At 45.0% G+C, this 23,725-nt stretch overlaps 1 long non-coding RNA gene across 2 annotated transcripts; it reads left to right on the top strand.

The window, feature by feature from the left end:
- Positions 1–2,472: 2,472 nt before the first annotated feature.
- Positions 2,473–23,407, top strand: LOC143665696 (uncharacterized). 2 transcript variants are annotated; one of them, XR_013167181.1, is made up of 4 exons: positions 2,473–2,738; positions 4,812–4,912; positions 6,502–6,610; positions 21,001–23,407. It is a non-coding gene; the product is annotated as an uncharacterized LOC143665696 (long non-coding RNA). The 2 variants fall into 2 exon arrangements; XR_013167180.1 differs by lacking the exon at positions 4,812–4,912 and having other exon boundaries at positions 21,001–23,405.
- The last annotated feature ends 318 nt before the right edge of the window (positions 23,408–23,725 follow it).

Here is a 23,725-nt window from a genome sequence, read left to right as displayed (position 1 = left end):
ACCATGGGACAACTGGGTGGGCCTCCACCTCCACTCCAACGTTCCAAGCAAGGTTGGGCTGGGAACCGAGGGGCTGACCTTCTGGGATACCCGCATCCCTCCCTGGGGATGGGTCCACTTCTGAGAGCATGTCACTGTGTTCAATCTGGTACCCATGGCTACAGGTTGCAGATGGAGGCACACAGCCCCCAAAGTTAGGGCCCAACTAGAGTGAAGATGGCTGGGAGAGGAAGGGTGACAGAGAGGCCTCACCCCCATGGCCACCACAGGGCCTCACGTGGACCTTGTCATATCTCCCTCTCTGCTCTTGGTGGTCACAGGAAGATGGGAGGGGATAACACAGATCCCTGAGAATCCCTCTCCATCAGGGCCTGACTCCTCCAGCCCTATCCAAAGCCACTACACTCAAACCCTTCCCCTGTCACCCAGCTCTGGAAAGGGAGTCAAACATGACTGCATCAGGCTTCTCTTACACAAACGCTGTCTAGAACATGAATGACTTACAGTCCAAGCTTTCCCCAGGGGACAGGAAACCTGTGGCCTGTGTCAAGACCTGAAATAACACAGCTGTTATCTGGGTGATACTTAATACAGACACTGGGCTACAAGCTCACCAGATGTCACCTGATGCCCACTGTACAATGTGCTGAGGGGAGAACTGGTATGCAGCCTGTTTCTTAGATGAAAAAGTTGAGACCCTGAGACATGCCTGTTTTGACCCACACCACAGAAGCAAGTAGTGGAGACAGGATTCAAACTCGGAGAAGTCCAGTGGAGCCCCATGCTATTATTCAAATAACCTTTATGGAAGCCTGACTTCTAGAGGACAAAACATATCCATTCTAAGTATACAGTTCAAGTCTTAACAAACGCAATCACCACTTCTATCTAGTTCTAAAATATTTCCCTTGCTCCAAAGCAAACCCCCTTACCCATCCAGCAGTTTCTTCTTGAGGATTTTGAAACTGCAGCCCTGTTTACAAAGTTGAATTTACAGTCCCCTTCACAGAGGCACTGACCCTGAGTCCATGTTTGGCTAGCATGGAGACAGAGGGACAGCCCAAGACCTGTTTGCAGAAGGAAAGAAATGGAGGAGGCCTGCACTGCAGGTGTCTGCTAAAGAATGGCTGCAGACAGAGGATTCCCATCCCCTGAGCACCTTCGGTCAACACAGCCACCAAACCTCTGACAGCCCCTGAGGCAAGATTGCACACCTGGATGCCACCTGCCTTTAGGTACCTATTACAGGATGAATATGTCCCCCAAAAAGGTACGCTGAAATCCTAACCCCCACTGGCTCTGACCATGACCGTCTTTGGAATAGGGTCAATGCAGATGGAATTAGGTCAAATGAAGTCACATAGGAGAAGGGTGGGGCCTCTGATCCAATACGACTGGTGTCCTTGTAAGACCGGGAGAGGAGACAGACAAGAGACAAAGAGAGGCCGGCACGAGGAAGACATGGGAAGAGACTGGGGTGGTGCTGTCACAAGCCAAGGAGCGTCTGGGACTAACGGGAGCTCAAAGAAGCCAGGACGGCTTCCCTCTACAGGTTTTAAAGGGAGGATGGCCCTGCTGGCTCCCTGACTTTGGACTTGTGCCTTCTGGAGCTGCGAGAGAATCGACTTCCGTTGTTTCCAGCCACCCAGTTTGAAAGGCAGCCTAGTAAACCAAGGCAGGCCATTCTCTTTAGTCCTGACCGTTTGGTTAGCGGAGGTAACGTGCAAGAGCACGGGCCAGCAGAGGCGGCTTTGTGAATGGCCAAAGAGGACAACCAAAACGGCACCTCTACTTCAAACCGTCCCCCTGTCCAGATGCCCAGGACTGCACCACACCGGCTTCATGCCCAACCCGCGGTCTCAGGTTTTGTCACAGACTCTTGTCACTCATGCACTGGCCACCCACAACACACAATAAAGTAGGACCTGCCCCAGCCCTCCAGGTGTACAAACACTGGGGCACGGGGGGCGCCCAGGGCGATAAATACCACCAGGAAGGTGTGGAGGTGGGGGAGGGGGCGGTGCGGAAGGGGCAGGTCGTGGAAAAACACACAGGAATGAATGAGGCTGGGGTAAGCGGAAGTGTGTGCCGGCCGCTGGGCGGGAGGGCGCGGAGCCGGGAGACGCAGAGTAAGCAGGCGGGTTTTATAAATATGTGGGGAGCAGCAGGAAGAGCCTGGCCTCGCTCGGGCTGGGGCCTCTGCTCAGGCACCTCCTGCATAGGGCACTGTAGACCCACCTCCCTCTCCGGGCCTCTCTCCTCACCTGCCAACCAGGGCATGCCTACAAAGAGCACCCCTTCATCCTCATCCTAGTCCCTGTGGGTGAGACCTACTTGTGAACAGGACCCTTTGAGAAGGTCCTGTTAGCAGAGGGGGCCCAACTGAATGGGAGGGGCCTTAAACGCTGGGACTGGAAGACCTGCTCAGAGAGCACGCTAGAGCGCAGTCAGAGGAGCCGGAAGTAGGGAGGCAACCGGAACCGGAAGTGGGAAGGCAGCAGGAACCGGAAGAACAGACTGAAGGAGGGAGAGTGTGCGGAATAGGAGGCAGCGGTGCAAGCGGGGAAACACTAAGGACAGCGGAAGAGCAGTGCCAGGATGTCACAGATTTGGGGAGAAAGACAGTCATGCTGACACTTCGATCTAAGACTTCTACACTCTGAAACTGGGAGCCAGTAAACCCCATGGTTGAGTCAGCCCGCTGTGTGGTACTCGTCATAGCAGCCTGGGAAACTAAGGTAGGGATGAGGGCAGCCTGGGAGCTGGATGTGCCTGGTGGGCAAATGCCGCGCTCACTGTCCAACTTGGCCAGCACGTGCCACATCCTCCCAAGGAAATGAGTCTTCTTGGGAGCTGAGATACAGGGAGAGCTGGGACCCGGGATCTGAGCAGAGGCACAGTGGAAAAGGAGAAGGGCCAGGAACCCTTCTCTGTGTCCCACAGAGAACGGTGAGAAGAAGGAGAAACTGAGGCATCTACCTAAGAGCAAGCTCCCCAAAGTATTAAACTTTGCCTATTTAACCAGACACCTCAGCCAGAAAACACACAGGCAGAGCAGAAAGCTAAGAAGAAGAGAATTAAGCATATAAAAGTAGAAAATCTATAAATGACCTGGGCATGTAATCTTGATACCTTAGTAAAACATTAATCTCTAAATACGCAGAGAACAAAAGAATCACAGCCTCGCGCCAGCCGGATTTGCTGTTCACAGAGTTGAGTGTTAAGGCTGCTAAGAGATAGGCAGGAAGCAGGAGAGGGGAGGTTTTATCTGCCTGGGCTCCAGATAACCCCAACACACACACCTTTCTTCCAGAGCTGGAGGGAAAGCCCAGAGATAAGACAGGCGCTGGGGGAGCAGGCCCTGGAGCAGGCGTCACTCCAGCAGTGCTATAGACCATGCTACAGGACAGAACAGGGCAAAGGGAATGCACTCGGACGCACCACCAAGCAGTGGACCCCCAAACAGAATTCCCACACAATAAAATGGAAAAACGTTATAACAAGTGTGACGCTGTGGGTGGCAGTGGCTTTGGTGAGAAATTCATCTGGCATAGCTTAAGGACCATTTGGGGTTGTACCTCAGCTGGGGGGAAAGAGGGGATCAGTGGAGGTGAGGGGGGTCTTCCTGAAAGCTCTGTACATGCCCGGGGTGCAGTCATGTGAGTAGGAATATCAGTCTTGCTTTTCAACCTGAATCCTTTAAAAAGGAGAATTTTTTACAATCTACTCTGGCCTGCAAGGCTGATGGGTAAGGCCTTTGCCAGGGTTTTCTACAGCTCAGATGATGGGGGAAGGCAGAACAAAGATGTATACATGGAGGGCAGGGTGCAGCGGGGACAGCAGGTTGAGCAAGGGGGTAAGCCTTACAAGAGCCTGTAATAGGGTCCTCTAGAGAAACCAAACCAGCTAGAAATAGATATAGATATATATAAAGAGATTTATTATATGGAATTGGCTTGGCAACTGTGGAAGCTGGCAAATTTGAACTTTGAAGGAAAGGCTGCAAGCTGGAAACTTTGATAGAGGTGAAGTTGAGGTCAGATTCCCCTGGGGAAGCTACTAGCTTTAAAAGAAGCAGAAAATCTCTCCCACCTCTGACATTCTCAATTCTGGCTTTTAAGACCTCCATCTGATTGGATGATAGCAATCTCCTATGTTGACGGTAGATGCAATTAACAGTAGATACAATTGATTATAGATGCAAGTCTGTCTATGAAATGCCCTCACAGCAACAATAAGACCAGCGCTTGCTTCACCAAACAACTGGACACCATTATCTAACCAAGCTGACACATGGATTAGCTATCAGAGTATCCTGTGTCCATTTGGGGCACCTAAAAATGAGGATAAATAATTAACCTAAAAGAGTGCTATTAATATACACACCTAATTTTTAAATAGCCATGGCACTGGGGAGAAATGGTGATGGAGAGTTTTCCAAGAGAAACAGACACACCAGCTTCCTAGAGAAAATCATTCTAAAGTGATCAATGGAGGTTTGAAAATGAAAACCACAAAGAAAAGGGAAGGCTGTTAAGAGTGAAAGAGAGAAGACTAGATCAGTTAAGGACACCTGGGTAGCTGGATGCACAAGGGGACAGGATGGCCCAACTCTCAGGCTTTGTGTCTCAGATGAGGGAAAAAAGCAATCAAGAGCTGCCCTCAGCTCTCAAGCAGTGAAAGTGTGTTAGCCTGAATCCCTGGATCATGAGGGATGGGGGTGGGAAACAAGGGAGGGTACTTTAGAAGGGACCCACCCACGGGAGCCCCAAGGAAGCTTGACTATCTCCCTTGCCTCCCCTCTCCACAAGACTGGACCACCCTGTGGACAAACTTAAACCTTTGGACACAGATGCAAAGAAGGTCCAGACAAACCACAACACAGACCATCAAGGGGTTCAACCCATTCCAGGTAAACTGACAAGGGGAACTCACCTGAACTGGGGTGTCTGGAAAAGGGCCATGACCCCAAAGCTTGGAACAATCCAGGAGCTTCCCCAAATCCCATCAGCACACGTCAGGATAAGGGCCCCAAGAAGCTGTGGGACATTCTGGAACAGGGCAGGCTTAGAAGGGGGTCTACCCACAGGGCGTCCAGACAGGAAGAAAAAACTTCTACAGGGCTACAAGATCTTGTAACTGAGGCATGTTTTGTTTTGTTTTCTAACTCTTTTTTATTGTGAAATATAACATATATACAAAAAAAGTGATGTTTCAAAGCACATTTGTGTGTGTGTGTGTGTTCTGAATTACTTTCATTCTGACCTGATTGACCTTGTTCTAATCTCAAAGTGTATTTTAACAAGTAATTTTAGAACAAATTTCAAAGTATGGTATAGGTTACAAGTCCACAATTTCAGGTTTTTCCTTCTAGTTGCTCCGAGAAACTGGAGACTAAAAAGAAGTATCAATATAATGATCCAGGAGTCATACTCATTTGTTAAATCCTGTCTTCTCTGTTACAACTCTTCCTTCTCCCAATCTTTAGTGATATCTGGGCAACGACCATTCGTACTTCTTCACGTTGGAAAGGGGTGTCAGCATTATGGGGCAGGGAGATACAACTGGTCGATGCTCTTGGAGAGACTGGTAACTGAGGGTTTCAGGGCTTACTTTGCCTAGGAACCATCTAAAGGTTTTAGGATTCTGAGAAGTAAATTTAGTGAATGAAACTTTTGTAGAATCTCAGATAAAGTTGAAGCATGTTTTTAACAAATCCTTGGTTAAACCAAGACAAAGCTTGGCATATATTTGACCCACTTTCTTTTCTGTACAGTAAGCCAAGTATTGAACACAATATGATGGCCTTCTTGATTTTAGTAAATATAGAAGCATTCATCTTACCCAAAATGACTAACAAGACAGTTAAACCAGGACATGCCAAACTGTACCCCATGCCCGCCACAATCCAACACACAACACAGGGAGCCAGAAAAGCCAGGAGCTGGGTCACCCTGCCTACCTGTCTCGGGCACCCAGGGGTGGGATGCGGGGCCCAACGGGGCATTGGTTAAAGCAGCTTCCAAACAAACAGTAAGGGGTATACAGGCCGCATCTGCATCTGTGTCATTAGCAGAGCCAAAGGCAACAGTCGCCATAAAGCCACGGCCTAAGTGTCTCCAAACTGCTGTGACTTTGAGCCTCCGTTGTGTGGAAACAAAGATACAGAAGTCCTCTCGTAAACGGAGAAATGTGTAGGTCAATTCTGTACATCTGTTCTTAAGAAAACAATCCATTATTAATTAAAGAGAAGAAAGAAGGAAAGTTCTTTGAATGAAAAATATACTATTCAGGTGCCAGATTAAAATCTGGGCAGATTTAAAAATATATTAATTAATTAAATGGTTTTGAATATACATAGCTCAGGGTTGTAAGTCCATTTGACTACATAATGGGCTTACAGCCCAGACCGAGGTTAGGCACTGGAGAAAATTCAACTTGACCCTGCTCTTTAATTCTCTCAGTCCCAGAGTTTTCAAACAAGTTTTTTCTGTCATTCAGTGTGAACAAAGGACTCTCTTGCCAACTCGTTTCACCTGAAAGCACACCTAGACGCATGTGTAGTGCAGATCTGCACATGAGCAGGATGTCAGCTGTGAGCATGTTTCAGGTAACTGTGGGAAGTCATAAAACAAGGCCGGCTAGGAGAGAGCAATAGTTTACAAACCTACAATGACTTCACTGGCTTGTTTTTTTTTTCCCAGTTAAGAACTAAGCTCTTTGTTTTCCGAGAGGAGAAAAAGCTCCCAGTAATTTCAAATGTTGGCTCAGTACATTATCTGCCTTCCGCAGGGGCTTAAAAATAGAAGTGCTTCTGACCAGTTGCAAACCTGAAGCACAAGGAGGGGCTTTGTTTATTATTCAGCATCTCCCGTGCATCCAAGGTCCTTTGCACCAATACGGCATGCAGGGAGAGGGAAAAAGCTAAATGCACTTGGAAAAAGAGCATCTGCTTGGGATAGCTCCCTTGGCTTACTCAAGACCCAACAATTTAATCTTTTTAGTTGCAGAAAAAGATAGATAGAGAGAGAGGAGATGAAACAACTTGCAAGGGTCAAATCTGACCTCCTCCAAAAGGGAAATTCAGCCTTCCACAGGTTAGGGGATGTTTGGGTTTGCTAAAGCTGCTGAAACATAATAACCCAGAAATGGGTTGGCTTTTACAATGGGGATTTATTATTAGCTCACAGTTTATAGTTCTTAGCCAACGAAAATGTCCAACTCAAGGCATCACCAGGACCCCCTCTGGCCCATGCAAAGGCACAAATCCTCAAATCTGCTGGTCCTTTGCTCCTGGGTTTCAGTGCTTTCAGATTCTGCTTCTAGTGGCTTCCTCTCTGACCTTCCGTGGGTCCTCTCCCAGCTTCTCTGGGGCTTTTCTCTATAAGCTTCTCTTAATTTCACCTCTCAGCTTCTCTAAGTGCTCTGGATTTTTTCTCTGTATCCTTCATCCTCTCGTAAAAGGATTCCAGTAAGGGGACTGCGGCCCACCCTGAATGGGGTGGGTCACATCTCAACTGAACTAACTTCATCAACAGGTCCCACCTACAGCAGGTCTGCACCCACAGGGATGGGTGAAAAGAGCAAGGTACATACAGCTCCAAATGACCACAGGGGAGGAGCGCAAACTTAATCAGCTTTACTTGGTTTCCTAAGTGTTCTGCAGCTAATTAAGAGATTGGATACCCCCACAAAAATGGGGGAGACAACAACAAAAAATTTAACCTCACCTTTTCTTTGTCAAATTATCTCCCACATGGGATACACATCTCATTTCTAGGCCAAAGGTGAATGCTCGATTTTCTATCCTTCCTTATCGTAAACATGCAAAAGCCCACCCCCAGCCCCTGGCAGGGTCCTTCCCTTTCTTTCCTTCCAGGAAACCCAAACCCCAGGCCCTACATGAACTCTCAACTGAGCCCACCCTACTTGCAGAGAACCAGGGCCTTTCCATGCCCACAAGCCCCCATCTGCCCACAGATGCCCGTACAGGAAACCTTTCAAAAATACCACATGACAGCGAGCTGGGTCACAACTGCTAATGCTTCTGCTGAGACCCTCTGAACCATCTGCAGGTCAAGCCCATACTGTGCCCAGATCTCCTTGGGTGACCCCCACCCCCAATCAAACTCCATGGTTGCTGTAACCCAACATCATCATTTGGGAAGCCACTGAATTTCCTTAAGTCTCAACTGAGTTAACAAGCTTCATAGGAACCTGGTCCATCACCCATCTGCAGATATTTGTGCCAGTTTGAAACTATTGTGAACCCCAGAAAAACCATGTTCTTTAACCCTCAATAAATATTTCTGGATGGGATCTTTTTGATTAAGCTGTTTCCATGGAGATGTGACCCACCCAATTGTGGGTGGGACCTGCTGATTAGGTGGTTTCCATGGAGATACATCTCCACCCACTCAAGGTTGGGTTGCTTACTGGAGCCCTTTAAGAGGGGACCACCACTGGAAATGCAAAAAGAAAACTCCCTAGGGAAGCCTTATGAAGTGAGGAGAGAAAGCTAGTAGACATCACCACATGCCTTCCCACCTTCCCAGATGACAGAGGTGTTCTGGATGGCATCAGCCTTTCTTGAGTGAAGGTAGCCTCTTGTTGGTGCCTTAATTTGGACATTTTCATGGCCTTAAACTGCAAACTTGCAACTTAGTAAATTTCCTTTTCAAAAGCTCTTCTATTTCTGGTATATTGCATTCTGCATCTTTAGCAAACTAAAACATTAATGTAGATACATTTTCTCTGTACAGGCAAAACAATGACCAGTTAAAATCATATAACCAAAAATAACAAAACACAACATAGTCTCCCCCTAAAGTACAAAAACAAAGAAAATGAAAAGTGCCACTTTGAATAGAAGCAACAGAATGTTTCCATCCTCTTGCCTAAAACAACTTGTTGGCAGGCCCCAAGTTCCATCTTGCAGAGAAGGAACACAGCAGGAAACCGTGTTCAGACGCTGGGTGGGTCGCCCTCACTCAAACACTCTCACTGACACATCTCGCTGCTGCCTGGTTCTCCCATCTTCACAAAAGTGGGAGGGAAGATGCTATGGGTTGAACTTAGGACCCCAAAAAGATATGCTGAAGTTCCAGCCCCCAGTACCTGTGAATGTGTCCTTCTTTGGGAATAGAGCCTTTGCAGATGTCATCAAGTTAAGATGATTAGGTTCACTCTAACCCAGGGTGACTCAGGAGACGCGGACATACAGGAACAGACAGAAGACAGCCAGGGGAAGACAGAGGCAGAGATTGGGGTGATGCTGCTAAATACTGAGGAACACCAAGGACTGCCAGCCACCTTTAAAAGCTAGGAGGAAGAGGGGCGGGCCATGGTGGCTCAGCAGGCAAGAATGCTTGCCTACCATGCCAGAGGACCTGGGTTCGATTCCTGGTGCCTGCCCATGTAAAACTAAAAAAAAAAAAAAATTAAAAGCTAGGAGGAGGGAGGATAGATTCTCTCCAGGCCTTCAGAGAGGGCACAGTCCTGCCTACATCTTGATTTCTAACTTCTCACCTCCAGAAAGGTAAGAAAATATCTTTTTGTCATTTCAAGCCACCCAGGCTGTGGTACTTCTGATGGCAGCCACAAGGATCTAAGACAGACGTGTAGGCTATTTCACATCCTCTCCATTCCCATGTATGCACTGACTTTGGGAAGCTGCAAGGCAAATCTCAAAAACACAAATACACATTATACTGGCTGGTGTGATTTGGTCTTCTCAAATAAAAAATGAAGCCCAGTTCCAGGCTTCAAAATTCTTCCATGGGATATTTTTGAGACAGCCAGTTTCAGAACAAACAATCTCAACCTAAACATCCAAGATTTCCACCCTGTCCAGTCCCTAGAACCAGCCACAAATGGGATCTCCCCACATCCTCATTATCTCAGAAGGCAATAACCTCCCCATACCTGCACAGTTAGTACATTCATCCTGCTCACAGCGAGAATTCAAGCAACTCTGCCGACAACAAGGAATAAAAACAAATTCAAAACGACAAGGAATAAAAACAAGTTTCTTCGGTTTTTATAACAGGTTTACTAGGTGCTCATAAAAATACCTTAGACTGAGATCCTCTAATAAGTCTACGGCAATAAAATGCCCATGCTAACTTTATCCATTTAAAGGGATATTGCTACACACCGAAAGCAAAATCACTGTGATTTCCAAAAACACAATCGACAGCTGAAACGTTAAAGAGAGTGGTTTAAGATATTCAAAGGGACAAGGGAAAAAAATGGGTGAACGATAGCAAAGTGGGTGGGTCTCGCTGCCCTACCACGAGGGCATGGCCTTCCTCTTGAAGCCCTAAGCCAGGGATGGTTAAAACGATGAGCGGGCGACAAGATTCCTCACTGAGAACCCGGGAGCTCCCCTACCTCAATTCTGCCATTCATTTGACCATGAATGCCCGTGGTTCATGGGGAGGTACCGCATTATCATTGGAGAGTGACGAGTCCAAGACCATTCAATCAGGTGGGCCCCAGCGAGGGACACTCAGTCTCTAAATGAGGGGAGGGACTAGGGGGTGGGGGGGGGTCAATGTCATTTCCCAGCTACTACCAGTGTGATATGACCTGGGCCTCAGCCAAATATGCCCTCTCCTCCCCACCCTGGAGAAAAGGCGCCCAGCCACAACCCTCTCCATTTTCCAGGGGGAGACTGAGCCCAGCAGTGGGGCAAGAACAGGATGCCAAGGCCCAGTCCACAGTGCTTCGTGAACCCCAAAGAGCACCCCGGGCTCTCTCAGAGACACTATAAAAGTCTCATTCGTTAAGTTTACTTTTCAGAAACCTAAAAACCTCCAGACGGTTCCTAGGCCAGATGAGCCCTGAAACCCAGAGGTACTAGTTTCTCCAAGAGCATCGACCAGCTGCATCCCCTACCCCATAATGCTGACACCCCTTTCCAACATGAAGAAGTGAGAATGGTCGTTGCCCAGATGGGAGAGGAAAGAGCTGTAACAGAAAAGAGAGGTTTCGGCAAATGAGTATGACTCCTGAATCATTACATAGATATTTCTTTTCAGTCTCCAGTGTTTTAGAGCAGCTAGAAGGAAATACCTGAAACTGTGACTATAGCACACACCATACTTTGAAATTTGTTCTAAAAATACTCGTTAAAATGTACTTTAAAATTCATCGCTTTTCTGTATATATGTTACATTTCACAGTAAAAAGTGTTGAAAAAAAAGTGGGGTGAGAGGAAACAGAGAGGGCTGAATCAAGGTGCCACCTTTCATTGAGGCGCAGGGTGGAACAGGCATAGTTAGATCCGCTGGGAGGGACTGAAGGACTCTTCTAGGCTGACAATGTTCGGCTCCAGAACCCTCCACTTCTGAAGCCACCAGCGCTGTAGGAGTCTCTGGTTCTAAATTTAATGAGGCAGAGCCTCCAAAAAGAAAGAAAAAACCACTGTTCATTATTCATTCCCTTCTCTACCTCCTGTGGCCTGGGACTGGCTCCAAAGCTAATGTCTGCAGAACACACACACATACACACACACAGCTTTTTTTTTTTTTTATTTAAAAATATTAACTCTCGTTCCATTTGGTGGGTGAATGGGGAAAAAGAAAGAAGGATGCAAAATATCACAATTTTCAGAAGAGAAACTGGAAATTCGAGCAAATATAAGAAATCGGAGAGAAAGTTCAAGAAGTAAGAAAGGAAGCCGATCGGCCTGCTTGTTTTCTAACACGCTGGCTAAGAATAAAACCTTTCCTGGGAAATGCCAGATCCCGGCAGAAAACTGCCTATTAAAGAAAATGTAGAAAATTATAGGCTGGAGTTATGTGCAACTCTGAATTACTGGTTTTAAAAAACTATTATTAATGAAGAGGCAAAAGCACAGCTCATGTGGAGAGAATTCTTTAAAAAAAAAATCAAATCAAATAATTGCTGAGCAGGCATAAGAAGGTTAAACTCAAAGCGAGAGTTTTTTCCTCAACGATACCACGACCTCAAGCAGCACCTAGTAGGGCCTCCCTAAATCTCAGAGTCCAATTTGTTATGCCCTTGCTGTCCAAGCAGTGACCTCAACTCTCTGCTGCAGGAGAAGGTGCACAACCAGGAAGGAGAAGCTAGAGTGTGAGGACAGCATCCCCCGGGTTCCAGGCCTGTCCAATACCGGGGACCTGCGCTGGGGTAGGGGGCCGGGGAAGCTTGTTCCCCAGAGGTTTCCAGGGGCCTCCCTGGGGCAAGGTAGAAGGCCTAACATCTCAGGAGCTGGTCCCCAGTGCTGACCTGGATGTCTGCAATGGTAATCTTCCATTTTATAAAGAAAATTCTACCCTGAAAGACAGAACTAGGCCTGGCTGGCCACCACAACCTTGAGGTTTGCCTGCACATCTGTGGGGAAAGAAGCCCTAAGGGGCGGCTTAGACATGTGGCCCGAAATCATGGACAAGTATGTGGCTCCCAGCAAACCCTGAGTGGCTTCTTCACGGGCACCTGGTGGCATGCCAAGACCCATATCACCACGCGCGGCCTCGGCGCCCAGCCCCAGGAGCCCAGTGACCAGGGCCATGCACGCCCCTCAGTTACTGGACACTGAAAAGCCGGGTGTTAGGGAATCAACTGGCCTGCTCTCTCCCCATGCCAGGCCACATCTTGCCTCTTGATTCAGGGACCTTGAGACCATCCTTTCGTTTTTTTATTTTGCATTCTTTCCCCTTTTCTTCTTTTTTCTTTTCATTAAGTTGTGGTCAGATGGTCTTGACATTAAATGCATGTTATCTTTTTTTTTTTTTTTTTTTTTGCATGGGCAGGCACTGGGAATCAAACCTGGGTTCATCTATTTTATTTTGACACAAACTGGCCGAAGGGCTGAGTCACCACAGCATTCCAAGGCCCACATAAGGGAGAAAATCCGTATGATCCTTTCACTCCCTAGACAGGAATCTGTTCGTGTCGAGTCACACACCGCTTCTCCTATGAAAGGGCTGAGGCTTTCGCATCCTTCTGTTCCTTTCCAGGTGGAGCCCCCCAAGCCCCTCCTTACACGGAAAAGGCCCGTGCACTGTGCGATGCCTTTTCCAAACAAAAGTGGATTCAGAAAATTTGTCCATAATCCATAAAGAAAAGGAAATGAAGGCTGAGGCCTCCTTTATTCCTTGGGGAGGGATGGATTTGGGGTGGGAGGGGGGTGCACTACCCAATATCTTCTAGGCTATCGCCATATGAATCCCTAAATTTCCTTCATTTTCAGTGCTGGCTAAAAATTGGGGGTTCTGCTGAATGAAAAAACGAGAAAGCAAATGACTGGAAAAGACAATCTGAAAACAGAAGGGATCCAAATTAAATTAATGAAGCCACTTCTCTGAGAAAATTACTCCCTGACTAGTTATACTAAGGGTTTGCTGCTCTGTATGTTTCCCACAGAGGTTAATGTGTAAAAGGACAGCCAGTTTCCCAAATTCCTGAGCTGTGGCCTCAGTAACCCATCCCTTAATAAGAAATCACCTTCTCAGGATACTTCCAGGACACTCTTCTTCTATAAACAGCCCCTGAAATGGAGCAGCGTGAATCATAAACCTCCCACCTGCCCCAGTTCTTACAGGTTATCCAGCTGGAATGTGGGATTGGGGTGACACACCCCAATACATTCAGTCCACCCTTACCATCCCATAAAGGCTGCCTCTAGGTGGGGACAGGGCAAGGACTGGGGGGTAAGTGGAAAGAAAGAGAATGTTTCTGGTCCTCCAGGAAACATCTGGGGTTTGTGATCAAACTAACTTTAATGGAAAATACTTCCTTGAGACTGCAAATGCCTCAATGCAAAATAACCCTACCATGCAGTAGAGGGGGCATCTGCAGTATAGCAGAGAACAAGAGGACAGGCTCCACGGGAACAGGGAGCTTCCGTCGCCCTTCCAGATTAATAAAGCAGCAATTAAATAGCTGATCACCACAGATACATGCTGGGGTTATCTGCCCAAAGGTAGCTGTAATGGGTTGAACTGTGTCTCCCTAAAAAGTCCTAATTCCCTGTGTACATGACCTTACTTGGAAATAGGGTCTTGGAGGAAGTAATTAGTCAAGATGAGGCCAAATTGCAGTGGGGTGGACCACAATCCCATATGATCAGTGTCCTTATAAAAAGAGGAGGACTGAACACAGAGAGGAGATGGGCAGAGAATGCCCAGGACTTGCTGCCGAACCACTGTAAGCTGGAAGAGGCCACGAAGGATGTGTCACTACAGGTTTCAGACTCTGAGATGCTAAGTTTCTGCTCTTCTAAACTACCAGGTTTGTGGTTCTTTGTTACAGCAGCCCTAGCAAACCAAGACAAACTGTACTGATACATGGAAAACAATAACAAAGGAAGCACCCTTGGGAATTCAGAGGAATTTTAAATACAACATTTAGCTAAGGAAATAATACAATTTTACTGATTTTTTTTTTAGCAAGGGCCACAACCAGGCTTTTATAGAACTCTTCTTAACAAACAGTAATCTAGCACTTTTTGCAAGCCAAGCACTGTCCAGGGGGCTTTATAAATATTAACTCATTGAAATCCCCCAAATGACCCCATAAAGTGGGCAGATATCGTCGCTTACTCTATGAGAAGGACCAGCTTACATAGGAATCAAGGAACACACCATTACCTTGGGGAAATAAATCATATTCGTTCCAAAGAGAGATGTCTAAAATAAACTCAGGTTCTCTCCACCACTGCTTCCAAATGGATATTAATAACAAATAAAATTAATGTCATGTTTAAGAGATTACACCAAACGAACTCCACCAAGATTTTAAAACATTCACAGCAGCCAAAAGAAACAGCATTGAGATTTCAAATGGAGGGTGCCAATTACGAAAAGTGCCTCGAATTCCTAGAAATGTAAACACCCTATAATTTCATTATGAAAACCCATAAAGCTGACACCTTGGACAGTTAAAGCGTCCGCCAACCAGGAGACAGAGTGTCCCTTCCATCACCTCACATTAGTACGTCACACATGTTTCATCCCATATTAGCTGTGGGCATCAAGCCAGCAAGAGGAATTTTAAAAGAAACCACAATTACCCCAAACCTCTTTAATTTAGAGGACCAGAGTCCACAGGGCCCAACACGACAGCCCGCTCTGCCAAGAACAACCAATAGGATTTCTTTCGGATGAGAAAACTAAAATGGGCTGCTCATTGCTTTTCCTCCCACAATGATCTGTCCTCAAACCTCCTTGCCTGCATGTTCCTCTACTGCAGGGACCAGAGTCAAACCCGTCATCCTAGAATTGTGCAGGAAACAGTCCACACTCCCCTCTCCATACCGGTGGGTAGAAGCCAAATAGAACACCTGACACCGCAAACAGGTCGATTAGAGTAAAAAAAAGTCCATGCGTAGCTATGGACAAGGAGGTAAGCCAGCAGTTTCCACTCTAAAAAGCAGAAAAGCTCCTCTTCTCGTTAGAAAGAGAAATCTATCCCCTTGGAAACAAGGAACAAGGCTCTCGCCCTTGGCAGACTTCCTTGCCTGTCTCGATCTCCCGTGGTTTAACGGGATTTCACCGTCTGACTCATCTGGCTTCTGCTCCCATGCAATCGGTAGATTTGCATCCCTTAGGACACCTTCTTTCTTCCCAAAGCAAGAAAATACTGTTTTATCTTAATTCACCTGCTATTTTTAAAACTTTGTGTTTCTCATTACTTTTTACCTGTCAATTTAGCAGGAAAGAAATTGAAATGGTGAGGTCCTGCAGTGGCTACTTTACAATGAAACAAACAATCTCAGAAACGGCGACACTGGAGGAAAAAATTGATAAAACTTGTTCTGGAGGTAATCTGGCCTCTTTATCAAACAACTTCAAAAAATGACGTATCTGCAACCCAAAATACCGTGGGGACCCATTTTTGTTTTCTAGGCTGCTCAAGCAAATACCATGAAATGGGTCGGGTTAGACAATGGGATTTATTCCCTCACACTCTGAGACTGGGAAAAAGTTCAAATCAAGACATCACTAAGGCGGTACTTCCTTTCCAAAGACTGTGGCACTCTGGAGCTGGCTGCCGGGGATCTCTGACCCTTAGCTTGTCCACGGCAGCAGCCCCCGACCTCTCCATTTTCCTCTGGGTTCCACTGAATTTCAGCTTCTTCCTTCCCTCTCTTGGGTCTGGATTTCATTCTGCTTATCCTAATTGCAGTGAGCCACACTTTAACTGAAGTAAACTCATCAAAGGCCCCTTTACCCTGGGTTCCCACAGGAATGGATTAAGTTTAAGAAGTTTTTTTTCTTGGGGAACATTCAGCTTCAGACCACCACAGGACCCATTAACTTCACACATAAGAATACTTAAGAAATAACTTTGAATACCAAGAAACACTCATATTCAAAGATATTTGGCTTTATTTACGCAACACATAAAATATGTAGTGTTTTTGATAATATGGCATGATAGAAACAACTTAAAATGCGATAGAAAAATGTATAAGAACACAACATGATCCCGCTACAGATGATGCTTCCAGGCAAGTAATGAGCTTCCTTTGTGTCTGGGACAAAGGAAGGAATGCACACCCTTGGTTGGCCCATCCTGTGCTTCTATTCATTCCTCTCACCTGCTCCACTTTAAATTATGCAAAATGCTGTGTTTTCCGTACAGGTTCTTTCTGAAAACAAATGTACCAGACAAGCTATTTTACAAACAGACTCCAATAAATAAATGAATGAGGGCGAGAGCCACAGTTCGTTTTTATATATTAATTCTATCATACATGTTAATTGTTTACACATTCACTGACTAATATGCAATGAACCAGTTGCATATTAATTTCTTGCATATTAATTCCAAGTACTATAGAAGGATGATGGAAAGAGAAAGTCGGACTTCCGGAGAAGATGGCGGCTTAGTAAGACGCGCGGGTCTTACTTCCTCCTCCAGAAAAGCAACTAAAGAAACAGAAACAATACAAAACAGCTCCCGGAGTCACGACAGAGACCAAAAAAGACAGCGTACCCCATTCTGGAACAGCTGAACGGGTAGGGAGAATCCACTGCTGTGAGATACCCGAGGGGTGCACGTTTTCCCGGCTGGGGTGGCTGGCGTCTGGGGTCCCCTCCACGCACGTGGCTCCCCGGTCTGACTGGGAACATTGGATAGCGGGGCCCTCCCGTCACGCTTGGCGTCTCGGGCCAGCTGGGCAATTTGGACCGGCACTCCCCCAAGCCACGGCCAGCGACCCCCGCCTCCACGCGCGGTTTCCCGGGCCGACTGCCCCGCAGACAAACGACCGCCACGAGCGCCACCTACTGGGCAGGAAAAGAAAAACAGAGCCCAGAGATTCCACAGAAAAACCTTTCAACCAGCTGGGTCCCACACCCAGGGAGATCTGATCAAATGCCCAGACACCAGCAGAAAATAATGGATGACGCTCGGAAAATTGAAGATATGGCCCAATCAAAGGAACAAACCAATAGTTCAAATGAGATACAGGAGCTGAGACAACTAATGCTGAATATACGAACAGAAATGGAAAAACTCTTCAAAAACCAAATCAATAAATTGAGGGAGGACATGAAGAAGATATGGGCTGAACAAAAAGAAGAAATAGAAAATCTGAAAAAACAAATCACAGAACTTGTGGGAGTGAAGGACAAAGAAGAAAAAATGGAAAAAACAATGGATACCTACAATGGTAGATCTAAAGAGACAGAAGCTACAATTAGTGAACTGGAGGATGGAACAACTGAATTCCAAAAAGAAACAGAAACTATAGGGAAAAGAATGGAAAAACTTGAGCAGGGAATCAGGGAACTGAATGACAAGATGAAGCGCACAAATATACGTGTTGTGGGTGTCCCAGAAGGAGAAGAGAAGGGAAAAGGAGGAGAAAAACTAATGGAAGAAATTATCACTGAAAATTTCCCAACTCTTATGAAAGACCTAAATATACAGATCCAAGAAGTGCAGCGCACCCCAAAGAGAATAGACCCAAATAGGCGTTCTCCAAGACATTTACTAGTTAGAATGTCAGAGGTCAAAGAGAAAGAGAGGATCTTGAAAGCAGCAAGAGAAAAACAATCTGTCACATACAAGGGAAACCCAATAAGACTATGTGTAGATTTCTCAGCAGAAACCATGGAAGCTAGAAGACAGTGGGATGATATATTTAAATCACTAAAAGAGAAAAACTGCCAACCAAGACTCCTATATCCAGCAAAATTGTCCTTCAAAAATGAAGGAGAAATTAAAACATTTATAGACAAAAAGTCACTGAGAGAATTTGTGACCAAGAGACCAGCTCTGCAAGAAATACTAAAGGGAGCACTAGAGTCAGATACGAAAAGACAGAAGAGAGAGGTATGGAGTAAAGTGTAGAAAGAAGGAAAATCAGATATGATATATATAATACAAAAGCCAAAATGGTAGAGGAAAATATTATCCAAACAGTAATAACACTAAAAGTTAATGGACTGAATTTCCCAATCAAAAGACATAGAATGGCAGAATGGATTCAGCTTTAAGACAAGATAAACTTATGAACCATGTAATAACATGGATGGACCTAGAGAATATTATGCTGAGTGAATCCAGCCAAAAACTAAAGGACAAATACTGTATGGTCCCACTGATGTGAACGGACATTCGAGAATAAACTTGAAATATGTCATTGGTAACAGAGTTCAGCAGGAGTTAGAAACAGGGTAAGACAATGGGTAATTGAAGCTGAAGGGATACAGACTGTGCAACAGGACTAGATACAAAAACTCAAAAATGGACAGCACAATAATACCTAATTGTAAAGTAATCATGTTAAAACACTGAATGAAGCTGCATCTGAGCTATAGGTTTTTGTTTTGTTTTGTTTTGTTTTGATTTTACTATTATTACTTTTATTTTTTTCTCTATATTAACATTCTATATCTTTTTCGGTTATGTTGCTAGTTCTTCTAAACCAATGCAAATGTACTAAGAAATGATGATCATGCATCTATGTGATGATGTTAAGAATTAATGATTGCATGTGTAGAATGGTATGATCTCTAAATGTTGGGTTAATTTCTTTTTTTCCGTTAATTAAAAAAAAAAAAAAAGAGAAGGGATAATTGGAGATGAAGGGATACAGACTGTACAACGGGACTGGATATAAAAACTCAGAAATGGACAGCACAATACTACCCAATTGTAATGCAATTATATTAAAACACTGAATGAAGCTGCATGTGAGGTATAGGTTTTTTGTTTTTGTTTTTTTTGTTTTTTTTCTTTCTATTATTGTTTTAATTCTTATTCTGTTGTCTTTTTATTTCTTTTTCTAAATTGATGCAAATGTACTAAGAAATGATGAATATTCAACTATGTGATGTTATTAAGAATTACTGATTGTACATGTAGATTGGAATGATTTCTAATTGTTTTGTTAATTCTTTTTTTAATTAATAAAAAAAAAAATTAAAAAAAAAAAAAAAAAGAAAGAGAAAGTCATCTTATGCAAATCCACAATAATGATTATCACAGGCAAGAACCACCAATGGATGCTAAAAGTAGGGGGTGAAAATATGAAGAGAAACAGGATATTCTGCAGTCGCAAAGTATCTTCCCACAAAATATATATCATTAAAAAGGGAAAAACAGTAACTTCCCAGTGGAGAAACCTGGCAGGCACCACTTCGAGCCACCGATCAAACTTCATATCACCATCTGACCTGAAACAACAGCACTCTTTTGTAAGCCTGCCAAACATTCAGGACCTGAACTGATGCATGAGAAAACAAACGAACCCAAATGGAGGGACAGGTCAACAAATTAACTGACTGGCACCCTTCAAGAGTCCAAAGGTCAAGCAGGAGAAGGAAGCCCTGAGAAGCTGTTACAGATCGGAAAACAGAGGCGGCATGAGAGCCAGAGGCAATGTGGGATCCCGAACTGGGTCCCCGAGCAAAAAAAGACAGAAGTGAAAAAAGGGCAGTATTCAAATAAGGTCTGTGGTGTGGTTAATGGAATCATAGCAATGTTAATCTCTTAGTTTTGATAAATGTACTGTTATGATATTAAGATGATGGCATTAGGGGAAGCTGGCCGAAGAGTGTACGGAAATTATAGTGTTTCGTAACCTTTCTGTACGTCCAAAAGAACCTCAAAAGAAAAACATTATACGTGTGTGACTTTGTGGTTTGTATGTATGTGTGTATACACATGTGTACTGTGTACATATATGCATGGGTGCATGTATATGCGTTGCACATGTATATATGTGTACATGTGTTTCTGTGCTCACCTTCAGCCAGGAAGCATTTTTTCTGAAGTCAAGGTAAATTGCTGTATTTGAAAGAATATGAAGGATACATTTTTCAGTTAAAAAAAAAATACATCTATCAAATTTGCGATTACTGAAAATTTAAGATCTTTATAATTGATCAACTGTTCTTTAATTATTAACGTCAATATTTCTTTAATAGCCTAGTCTCCATACTGTATCACAGTTAATTTGATCTCAAGTTATTATTATCTTGAGATCATCAAAATGGATACTGGGCGATGCAACCGTGGCTCAGTGGCAGAATTCTGGCCTGCCATGACAGAGACCCAGGTTCAATTTCCAGTGCCTGCCCATGCCAAAAAAGAAAAAGAAAGAAAGAAAGAAAAAGAAATGGACATAGACTTACAAAGAGTATAAAATACTTTTTTTTTTTTTCGCATGGGCAGGCACCGGGAATCGAACCCAGGTCTCCGGCATGGCAGGCAAGAACTCTGCCTACTGAGCCACCATGGCCCACCCGAGTATAAAATCCTTTTAAAGGAAAATGATGAGACTTATTAAAATCCTTTTAAAGGAAAATAGCAATATTTATTGAAATCTTCAAGGAAAATGACAATATTATTAAAATTTAGAATGAGTACAAAAATCTATCAGACAATAACATCCAAAATAAATCCTTTGAATTTATTGGTAACAAGGATTCAACAAGCGATAAAGGATGAGATTTTTATTCTTTGGAATGAATCACACTGAAAAGATTTAATCTCTTTTTTCTCTCATTGGTCCAGGTTAAGCACTGTGCAGAGAAGAGACAAAAGAGATTCCGGATTTGCCAGTCTGGGAAAAGTAGCTTGCACCATCTGACAGAATTCACAATAACTTTTCAGTGGTCTTTTAGAGAATTCAAAGGCCAAAGCTGAGCAAGGACAAGAGAGAATTGCCAACAGCTCTCCCAGGATCCACAGTTAACTAAAAAGATATCAGTTGAGACAAAACTAGTTACCTATAACAAGGCAAGAATTAAAATGTTCCCTGGGAGACTGAGAATAATGGCGGAGGGGCTGCTATGCTCTCTAGACCATGCCCCCTCCCCCTCAAAGGGAGCACTCTGCTGCCTCTGGAGCACTCCAACCCCCAACACACCTTCTCTAAGCTGTCCCCAAGTCCTCCCCCATTTCAGTCCATCAGTGCATCCACCTAACCTGGCAAATAAAAAAGAATTGATTTGTAAAAAGCTTTCACAAAACAAGATTACACAGCGTCTCTGGAGCATTCCTAACCAGGAACTCTTCATACCAAACTGAAAATAAGCAGCCTGCTGCTCCCCAAAATCAACACGCGCCCCAGCCATGGCAGCCACCCAGGTGCCAGCCTGCGCCGCGCAGGTCTGTTGGGCCAGGCTGCATTCCCCAGGTCAGCTCTCTACCACAGCCAGGCCCTGGGAGAGAAGCAGAGAGCTCCAGAGGGAAGCCGACACCAAGTTTACAAGCTAAAAACTCAGGTCCCAACTAGCCCAGTTTAGCTGGTGAGGTCAACTTATAACTTGGTAAATTTTATTTTCTCCAGCGAGACATAATCTTCAACAGGACAAGATCCTAAATGTATCTCTAGAGTGTTTGTGCCTCCACTAAGGTTCAGTTTGATTTTGTTCAGCAAATCCAGTGCTGGCATTAGACTAAAGACCTGAAGACACACTAAAATACAATTCTATTCATTTCTAGCAGCTAGGTTGTTTTGGGTTCTAGACATGACAGAAAAAATCCTAACCATAAGGATATTTACTTAACAAATGAAGTCTAAGGAAAGAGATCCAGTGACATCTACAAGGCCCAAGATTCTACCTTTCCATTCCATCATGCTTAGCAATTAGTGTTCTACCTTACGGTTGCAAAGTGGCTGTCACAGTTCCAGGCATCACACCAGCTACCCAAGCAACAAAGAAAGGGCAGTGACAATGGCAAAGGGCTTTCTCCAACTCCTTATTTCCAGGAAGGGACGTCCCTCCCTCCTCCATATCCCAGTAGCTAGACCCAGGATAAGGACTGGCTCCAGACCAATTACTAGCAAAAGATACTGTGAATGCCTTGACAGTCTACACCAATCTTCATTCGTTATCCAGGGCCCTCCCTGATATTAAGAGCCAGGACACCTGCCCCTGTCCCCCACACCCAGCCCCCACTAATGAATACCAGTCACCTGGGATTTCACTAACAGAAAGTAAGTGGGCAGGGCAGGCCTTGGAGAAAACTCACACCGGTTTTAATCTTGTTTCTTTTACTTATTTCTGGGTTTTAAAGAATCACAAGTGTATACTACGCCACTACTTAGGAGTAACCGGCCACCTGTTGCATCTGAGGATAGCTCCATCACACAGGTCTGAATAGTTACATTCTTCTTGGATCTCATCTGACATCACAACCACTCCTAAGATCAGGAACCGGCCACTCACAGAACGGGGGCAGTCTCGTGGCCCTTGCTGTGTGTCCACCTTTCTTTGTGCAGGCCCCGACAGCTAATGTTTTCAGCTGCTGAAGTCTCAATGCCAAGCTCAGCAGCTAGGCAGTGTTGTCTTCCATCTTTAAACAGGCCGAATCTAAGGTATATCAGCCCCCACCTCACCAGGATCAAGAGCTGTTGCTACCACACATGGCTGTCAATAAAAGTCCTGCACACATGGCCCTCCATAAACGCCACCTTTAACCCCAAATCCGCATCCTAACTCTGGCCCACTTCCTGGAAGAGGCTCAATCCGTCTCTGCTTCCCTTGGAGGGAAGGTGAGGAAAGGGGATGAAAAGAGCCAACTGCTCAAGTTAGGTTCTGGTAGGATCTAGAATTGAGTGTTGGGCAATTCTCACATCTCCTAAATTTTATTAGCTCATCTGTCAGCAGAGGCTCCGGAGAGCTCAGCAGTCTTAATAAGGACTTCGGGAAGCCCAGCAGCTTCCAGGATGTTAAAAAAAAAAAATCACATCTTGACCACAAGTGATTCCACTCATTAGGCAAGCAAGAAAGGAGCGAAGGGTTGTTCCTTTCCTAGAAGCCAATGAGGACTTGATCTAATCATGGGCAATTTGTATTCCCAACCACTAATCATTTGGGCACATGGAATTCTTCCACCTTCTTGCTGGAGTTAATAAACCTGGAATTTAATTAGAAACTCAAGTTCATGCATAATCTTACATGCGTTTCAAATCCTGTTGGCTTATTTTGTTTAGGTGAAGCTCCTGCTATTTTTATGTTGGTTCATTTTTCACTCTGGCATGCATTTCCCACACGCAATTTGCTGTCTTGTGAATGCTCAGCCACGATCCAGCCCACCTCCTCACATCCCTGTGGGGTCCCCTCTGTGCTTGGCCACCCCAAAGCCTCCCTCCCCTGCAGAGAGACCCTGAGGGAAGCCCTGGGTTCTGCCCACTTCTGGCCTCCTCAGCTGCCTTTTCGGGACCCCTCCTACCTAAGGGGCAACATCTGCTGGACTTCAGATCCAAAAACCCTCAGTTAAAATTAGGAAA

The sequence above is a fragment of the Tamandua tetradactyla genome, chromosome 2 (genome assembly GCF_023851605.1).
Source record: "Tamandua tetradactyla isolate mTamTet1 chromosome 2, mTamTet1.pri, whole genome shotgun sequence".
NCBI classification, from domain to species: Eukaryota; Metazoa; Chordata; class Mammalia; order Pilosa; family Myrmecophagidae; genus Tamandua; species Tamandua tetradactyla.
The sequence above is the reverse complement of the archived record's forward strand: the minus strand, read 5'-3'. Positions and strand labels throughout refer to the sequence as shown.